This window comes from Protopterus annectens, chromosome 6.part0 (genome assembly GCF_019279795.1).
Source record: "Protopterus annectens isolate FY-2018-M chromosome 6.part0, PAN1.0, whole genome shotgun sequence".
NCBI classification, from domain to species: Eukaryota; Metazoa; Chordata; order Ceratodontiformes; family Protopteridae; genus Protopterus; species Protopterus annectens.
Window position 1 is genome coordinate 440,040,019 of NC_056737.1, and position 7,509 is coordinate 440,047,527.

Consider the following 7,509-nt stretch of genomic DNA (forward strand, 5'->3'; position numbering starts at 1 on the left):
GTTTTGGCTGCTAATCTATGCATATGTTTTGGATTAGATGAATAAGATTGTAATTTTAACCTTTCTAAATTAATTGCTACTTTATGACTAAGAATTTCTAAATATTCGAGATTTAGTTGTTTTAATTCCAGATTCGAGCCCAACTCTTTGGGATATAAGTTCTTTTTTAAAGTGTCAATTTTCAATTGTCGATTTAATAATTCTTTGTCCCATTCTTTCCTTTTATGTAAATACCAGGTTTTTATTTTCCCATATAGATAAGATTTTAAAGAGTCCCACATAAACACTTTATTTGTGTTATTATTATTATTAAGTTCAATATAATAGTTTACTTCCTTTATAAACCATTATTTGAATCCTTTTATCTTAATAATATAGGCTGGTAGTCTCTGCCAATGAATAAGATCATTTGGTTTAATTTTAATTTTAAATAGTATGGCATTGTGGTCTGACAGAGGGCATGATGTAATCACTACATCTTGAGTCTTAGATAATAGGCTGTCAGATATAAACACTTTATCAATAGTTGTCTAGTTGTCTGTGTACCATATCTATAAGAAAAATTAGTAAAATTGAGAGACCTCTGCTCTTTGATCATGTATATGTCTTTTAGGTTATATAATGAGACAAAATCTATCATTTTTTGGCTGATGCAGGTATCTTAATATTGCTGACATTAGTGGTATCTTTAGATGATAGAATACAATTAAAATCACCTGCCAAAATTATATCTCCTTTAGAATTTGCTGTTATTATTTCCAAATATTTGTTTGCAGATTTAGCACCAATACCAGGTAGCCAGTACATATTTGCTAAAGTAAAATATTTCTTATTCAATTCCAATACTACTAGACACAACATACCATTTTTATCAGAGAAACTGTTAATTATTTTAGGTATTGGTAATGTATTTTTCCACAAAATCATGGTTCCTCTTCTCTTTGTTTGGAAATGAGATTCAGCTAGAATATTATAACATTTAAAAGCCATTTTTTCTAGATCTTTCTGAATAATGTGCGTTTCTTTCAAAAATATAATGTCAGCTTTATTAGATGCTAGGTATTTGAGTAACCTTCCTCTTTTAGTAGGGTTATTAAGACCATTTGCATTCAGAGACAGACATTTAAACCCAGACATTGATTACTTTAAGCTTTTGATGGATAAATACTATTCTGGACTTAATTAACAAGTAATGTTCAGAGAAGATGAAAATATAACTATATACAAAACTAACCATGGAACATCTAGTTCCTGGATTGATGAAGAAGTCATCAATACCACCCGCTATCATCCTTAGTGCTCAAGACTATCATTCTCTAATGCTACTACCTAATATTTTATTGAATCAACAAACTACAACCTATTAATTCTCCAGGATGAATAGGTATTACTATGTAGGAGATATTGTGGAAAAACATCAATTACCATGAATAATGTAATTTTCAAAATTTTTAAGAACAGTGTCTTTAAACTTGTATCATGACATAGTATATAATATTCATTTATGTCTATTCTATACTAATACAGATCTTAATCTAGTATACTACATTAGATCAAAACCTACTTATCTAGGAATTCAGTAAAGAAGTTTATGTATAAAAATAAGAACATTTATCATGTAACAAAACATTCCTGTATGAACTTGTCTGTGAAATCACAACAGTGTTAATATTTACTATAGAATCAGCATATTAATATATAGCCTATAGGCTTATTTTCCTTTCATATAAGATATAAAATCACCAGTTTTTCCTTCCCCTAAAAAAAAAAAAAAAAAAAAAGCATATCTGATTAACCTTAAATAATTTCTTAAGGTATTAAAGATATTTAAAATAAAGATGTACTAATGAGAATTTTTTACATGAGAAGATAATATTTAAGTTGCACAAATATCTATGCAGGTATATAGATCTGTGTAATCATCAAAAACATTAGCTTTTCTTTCCAAAGATGTGAGTCTAAAGAAACTATGTAGTGTAGCTTGATTTTGATAAAAATATCATATAATGAAGTCACAGCTTTTAACCTTCAAGGACACTTCAGTTTTAGATGTTATAGTAATAATGTGTTCCCTTAAGTTGTCCTTTTTAACAAAATACATTAACACATTTTACCAATATTTTTTCAGAGTGGCAGTGGTTAACATGCAATATATCTTTTGGTAGAAAATGTAGTCTACAGACAGTAAAACATTCAATATTTTATGAATATTAGTGAAAATGTCAGATTGTAGTATGCACTTATGTAGCTGGAGGTGGATTAAGTAGATCACAATTTCACCATTCACTATAAATCCAACATGATGTAAACTATTAATTAGAAAAGCAGTTAAAAAGTAAAGGCTACCTTTGGAAATAACAACTGTCCTCATGTCCTGATGAAAGTAGTAACTATAAGCCAAGAGTAACCATCCCCACTTTGTACTGCCCCCCTAACAGTCTTCTACTACTATCACTGACTAGTGAGGCAAAAGCATCACTTCAGTAACAACTAAGATCATTCTCTAAGCAGAACTGTCTCTTTTTCTTTGGAACCAATATTTTTGCCTGCCCCAATATATTATTTCATCCTTTTATAACAGAATTATTATTTATTGTAATGGTCTGTCTGCAGCTTTGGCTTCCCCAATCCAACAGTATTGCCACCAACCAACAACTCATATACTCAATAAGACTGGGGACGAAGATATCAAGATGAAAGCACAGAAAATACATAGCTGCCCCAAAATCTACTTTAAAAATAATAAGAACAGATTAACCCCCAATAGATAATGTATTTTAATGACTTTATAACCATTGCATATGCCACTTTCTGCTCTGCTAACCGAAATGGATCAGATGACCTAGTCTATGTTTTCACTGTATCTGTTAGCTACAGCTGCCAACTAATGATCAAGTGTAAACTACTTTGTAAAACATGTCATCAGAAATCTTATTATGAAGGGAACAACATAGGCATCAGCATTGGTTTAGTAAAAAGGACCTTTATATATGTCTATGTTTTTTATATATTTTTCTTTGTCGCTCTTGGTATGTGATAAAGCATTCAGTTGTTCCATTTTCTTTTTTTTCTTTTTCATGTGAAGATTTCTGGTAACGTGAATAAGTAACCAAAGTTCATATGACAAAAGAGACTTCGAGAGAGTACATGCGTAAGTCTCTTGTATTACAAAGAAGATCTGACCAAGAAGTCTCGAGGCAACAGCCTTCTTTTTCCTTTTTTTTTCCCCTTCCTTCTCCCTTAACATTTGAATTTTGGCGGTTAAAAGCTTGCACTAGGGAATCTGCAGCAAGCTATGATAACCGTTCACGAGATACTCGTGATGTGCATTTTGTGAGAGAAAAGAAAAACAGAATATGTTACTCAAAAAGCATGTATATGAAGTACAACAAAAAAAAAACAAAAAAAACACAACTTTGCCCCATTTTATATAAATATAACATTTTCTGTAACTATCAGTTTTACAGGCCAATGTATCTGATATCAAGCATACAAACCCTCCTGTCCCTGCAACACACTCTCCACCAGCTTTCATCAGAAAATACATCTCCTTTTCCCTCTCCGTCAGCAGAGAGACCCACAAACCACATTTAGTAAAGACACAAACCTCTCAAGTGTATGAGAATGCATTTTTACATGTCATGACGGATTCTTAGAAAGAAAACAATCTTCTCTTATTATGATAAAGAACAATTTCCAATACCTTTTAAACTATTTAGTACAAGTCACATTAAGTTATATCCGTTAGCTCTAAAAGGACCCAAGCATAACATGACATTTAACAGGAGAGAAAGCCCACTGATGCAAAAAGAGGCTACACTTTCATTTAATTGCACTGAGATGGGGAGCTTTCATTTCACTTATCAGAGCGATCTATATCATCATAATCTAATACACATACAGTATCCGGTATTAAGGGGGTTCTTGTTTTAACCAATATTTCTATGGTATTGCTACATTGCCCCTATGTAGTTGTCAACTAATAATACACTCTGTCAAGGGAAGATTTAGAATTTTAACATCTATGTTTAACATTCTAGCGTATTTGTATTAAAGGCTTTTAAACAGCAAATACATTTAAAAATAAATAAATAAGCATACTTAATAAATATTAAATGATTTTTTACCTTAACATGTATGTTTTTCCCCAATGTAGGTGATTTGTAGCACAAAACTTTTGGGATTTGAAGGGATTGTGGAAGAGCTTCATTTGTATTATTTACCCTTAAGCTTCTTGCTTGTTTTATCAATCAATAACATTTTTCCATTTGTTGCCTGCCTTTTTAAACTAGGCAATGAGATGTCCATATCTTCAGTGTTTTCCAAAATCTTATTCTTTTTCACATATTCAGAGGCATCATCAAGATTATTAAATATTTTTATTCCTTCAGATAGATGTATTTTAATTCTGGCAGGAAAAATGATTTGTGCTTTAATTTCAGCTTTCTTCAGATTTTTAATGAGAGGAATGCAGGCTTTTCTTTTAGTTATTATAGTAGAGGTATAGTCATTGTCAAATCTTATGTTTCGACCATTAATTTGTATAGGATTACCTGCCCACGCTGTTCTCAGGATTAAGTCCTTGTCTTGAGATGATAAAAATTTTACAATAATGGATCTTGAAGCATTTGGATTTTTTGACACAGACATATTTGACAATGACCTGTGAGCTCTCTCTATCCCAAAAGAGAGAGATTCAGGTAGGTTTAGTGTCATAGGCAACCAGTCATTCAAGAACTGTATTGTGTTATTTCCATCCATTTTTTCAGGTATGCCGTATATTCTAATATTATTTCTTCATGACCTTGATTCTAGGTCCTCCATTTTATCTGAAAGTGCGGTGTTTTGCTTTAGTAAGAAGTCAATCTGGCTATCATTTTCATGCTGTCTTCCATCTATTTCATTAAGAGATTCTTCAATTTCTGTTATCTGGTCTGTGTGTCTTGTAATTATCTCCTTGAATTCTTCAATCTGCTTTCTATTTTCTTTCTTCATGTTTTCCATGATTTTTTCTAAATTGTCCATTTTCATGGAAAGATCTTGAATACTGGATATTATTGTTTGTAATTCTTTCTTCATGGAAGTTTCCTGCAGAGAGGCTGAATGACTCATGGCTGAGAGAGTCTGTTATATTCAGCTGCTGTACTTCTGACAGGATGTAGTTGACCTTCTATTCACCAAAATTGAAATATTTGTAGAAAAAAAATAATCCACTGTATCTAAATATATAGGTGAAAGAAAACTTAGATGTTTTTAAAATAATATTAAGAAAATTTCCTGTCAGAGAAATTTCTGTTAAGCAGAGCATCAAAAAAGTGCTGTTATCTCTCTGACATCTTGGCCACGCCCCTCCAGTGCATATTCTTGAGGCAAGATGAAACTCTGCTTCAATGTCCTGCAGTACACTGGGGTGGTCTTGTGAAGTGCTGTTGCCTCTTACAGAGACCAGAAACACCTCTGTCTCCATCAGAGGGCACAACTGATAGCCCACCTCTCACTGCCCTACTTTTCTGTACCAGGCAGACAGCTTTTTTTCCACAGCACATGTGATGTCAGTGGCCCTGCAGAGGATCATTTCAGAAGTACATTTCTGGCCAACTACAGCATTAATACCAGCCATAAGATTTTTCCAGGCACAGTGTCAGTAGACCTGGTCAGCGGCATCCTGCCCAAGAAGCTGTCAGCCATGGGAATGGAGCGCCTGACTTAGCACCTCCTTCTTTGCCTCTAAGAACTTTGTTTTATGAGTGGCTTTCTCAGCAGACTGGCTGTTCCCCTTCCTTTCATCCTTATTAGGAATTGTTTTGTAAGCCTGGAAAACAGTGGCATTAGCATGGCGGTCATGACTGCCCCAGGCAATCCCTTATCACAGTGTTGTCCCCCTTGTCCATATACCATGCTGGTGGTGTGTCTGACAGTCATTAATATCTATCCAGACAGTTTGCTTAATGTCAGGCCCATAATAGTACTGACAAAATGTTCCCAAACCTCAATAGCCTTAACATTTCACCTCTCATTGCTAAAATCATTCACTCATGTGCTATATGTAGAAGTACACAAAAGGCAAATGGTTTTGCTCAACATCCTACTACAAGGCTGGCCTGAATGTCTTCACTTGTACTCTGAGTACCTGCTTCTAGGTCTGTTTCCCATTAGGCTTAACAATCCTTCTGCACAACAATTTCTTTAACCTTGTAGTACTACTCCCACCACCATTCATCAATTCATATAAGTAATGTCAGACCTAATTTATTATGTAGTTAGTAACACAACAGCTAACTATACTTAAAAAAGTGAAGCTTAAAAAGTAGCACTTTCCTTACAGAAGCAGGGATTCAGCACCTCTAAGCAATCAGTTAGTAGAGTCACCTGTAACTGCTTTTCACCTTGCAGCTCTACAATTTCTTCCATAGCAAGATGAAGCTCATTTCTTTTCTTTGCACTTATATTGTACAAATTGAGGAGTCTAGACTCAAGCGTTGTGCAAATAAGGCTTCAGGTCTCTGAACTGCTCAATATGTAAGTCACCCTTACTAGCCAAACATCTGGGCCACTGCAGGCAGAACTGCACCTGTACATGTCACTCTATGACTCGGGGGTGGGGAGTGTATATGTAATTCTTCATCTGATCTAATGGAAAGGGAGTTGCTGTACTGTCATGCCATATAAGCAGAGAGAGCATGTCATGTTTTACATCTTACACTCCAATGTACAAGTATTGAAAAACAGTTCATACATTTGACTGTCCTTCTATGGGTTGTGCAAATAAACTACCCCATATTGAGTAGCAGTGTACTGTTACAGCCACAAGATAACAGCCATATTTCCATCTTAATGCTGTAAGAAAACTCATGTTTTCTGAAGGTGAGGGAACTGCCTCTTTCAGGACTCAGTGGTGATATGTGATGGAAATGAAAATATTCCTGTATGTACTTCACTTTAACCACAGCCAACAGATACTGGAGGAAGGATATGAGGGCCCCAATATAAAACTGAGGCCTGGAATGTTGTGGCAAAGGCCATCACAGCACCAAGGGTAATAGTGCACATGGCAGAGCAATGTTACCATCACCGTAGTGATGTGACACAATCCCATCCCAAACTTCTTGGCCTGTGGGAGGCCACAATTGAAGCTGTAGTACCACAGAGGTACTGTAAGTGACATTTGTGTTAACTGCAAATATAAATTGCCAGTCTATGTGGCATACATAGATCTTGCACCATTCTGTTTCTCTCTCCACAGTCCAAGAAACAATAGCAGATAATGTGCAGCTGCATAGGAGGAGAAAAGAACACCTCACAAATCATTGGGTTTCATATAGTACAGGTTTGAATTCTGACGCAGTTGTGAAAAGGCATCTGTGTTGTGGGAAGACTTGTGAATCTATTGACACCTTATAGTTGTAGTCTGAAGTTTTCTCCAGTGCTGGCACTGTTTGTTCTGTGTTAAGTTTCACTCTTCAAAGATAGTATGACTGTTTGATGCTATTACTGTATGTGTCAATGCAT